Here is a 1,978-nt window from a genome sequence, read left to right as displayed (position 1 = left end):
ACATTGTCACATTATTCTTGTCAAATTTTATGCATATCTAGAATTTTTTAAATATATTTAAAAAAATTAAGGACACTGTCTAATGCAGGTTTTGGTTTGCTTTTCTATGTTATTTTATTTTGTTACGTATTGTAATTTTCAGAATGGTTTGCTTGTTCTGAAATTTCAATTACCGAGTATGAATCTATTTGTTTTATGCTATCACACAATTTATACACACACACACATATATATATATATGAATGTATTTGAAAATAAGGAAATTGTAGAGAATCGAAACAAGTATGAGACGTGATTGGTTAGAAAGCATGGGTACAAAGATTTATTTACTGAAAAAATAAAAAGGGAATACAAAGTCTTACTAAATATTTTTTTTTTTAAATAAAAGAATTTTTCTTAGTTATGAACAAATTTAACTGAAATCAGTTTGTTTCCCAATGTTGTGCTTCATTTATTTAGATAGAAAATATTTTATAATGAAAAATATTTTTTATAAAAAAAATTAAAAATATATTTTTTTATATTTGGTGGTGGTGGTGATAGAACGAAGGTGAAATTAGAGATTGTGACATAATGGTGGGGTGATAGTGACAGTGATGATGGTAGTGGCTATGGTGATGATAGTGTAACAGTGAAGGTGAGAATAGTGGTGATGGCGTTGTGAAATTAGTAAAAATTTAATTGAAAAAATATTTTTTGTTTTTTAAAAGTAACAAACAACAAAATTCGTGGGGGACTAAAGGAAGAAGATGGAGGATGGATTGGGTGTGGTAAGGCATAGATATCTTAAAATAAGTGGTTCAGATTTGTTAAAAGGTATAATTAGATTTTGGATAAATTAAAATGAATGATTCAAAATTTGCTAAGAGAAAGATGGTTTAATATCTAAAATGTCCGTGGCTAAGAGATCAACAAACAATTCCTTATTTATGCTCTGATGTAATTTAATATGGGTTTTATAACACTTTCTTCAAACAGGTTCTTTCACATTTTATTTCTTCAAACAGACTCTTATAACATTGTAAACAGGTTCTTATAACATGTAGGGGAGAGAGTGAGAGTGAGAGAGAGAAAGATAGTTATAATTTTTTTTAATCTTCCACGTTCTTCCACATTTTTTTTTCAATTACTAAAACTTATTTGATTGTGTCAAAATTATATATTTGATTATTATAAAACAAACTTTTTAATTAATTAATTAATGTGTATTTGATTTTGTTGTTGAACCAAATAAAATAAAATAAGATTGAATGTATATTTAGCTTTTGTTGTGAACCTTAAAAAAAATAAAAAAATAAGTTGTTAACATTAAATATATTAAAAAATAAAGAAAAAAAATTGAAGGTATATTTAGCTAAAACCTTAAAAAAAGAAAAAAAAGAAAAGTTGCTAACATTAAATATATTAAAAAAGAAAGAAAAAAATTGAAGGTATATTTAACTTTTGTTATAAACCTTTAAAAAAAAAAAGTTTTAACATTAATATATTAAAAAAGAAAGAAAAAAGATTGAAGGTATATTTAACTTTTGTTGTGAACCTTTAAAAAAAAAATTGTTGTTAACATTAAATATAAAAAATAAAAATAAAATAAAAATATGGATTAAAGTGGGTTGGGAAAAATCCAAACCTATTAAGAAATGAGGAGAACCCATGGGGAATGGAGAATGGGAAATGAAAAAAATTTATTATAGGGAAATAGGGATGGGAAATTAATATCCACTCCATTAATTCCCATTGTCATCTCTACTAATATTTTAAGACGGAGAGAGTACTGGTTTTAAAATTTTTACTAAATAAGTGATTATTTCTCACATGAATATTTTTATACTATATGAGATATTTGTCATGTAGAAAATAATAAGTTTCAGCTATGACAAGCTGCAGTCCTGGGTTAGTTTGGGGTTAAAATTTTTTTGTATGGATTTGATTTTAGATAAATTATTTATAAGTCCTATTTGAAATACTTATACAAGATATA

Source organism: Camellia sinensis, chromosome 3 (assembly GCF_055761805.1).
Source record: "Camellia sinensis isolate YWXY chromosome 3, ASM5576180v1, whole genome shotgun sequence".
Classification (NCBI taxonomy): domain Eukaryota; kingdom Viridiplantae; phylum Streptophyta; class Magnoliopsida; order Ericales; family Theaceae; genus Camellia; species Camellia sinensis.
This window is presented reverse-complemented; position numbering follows the sequence as displayed.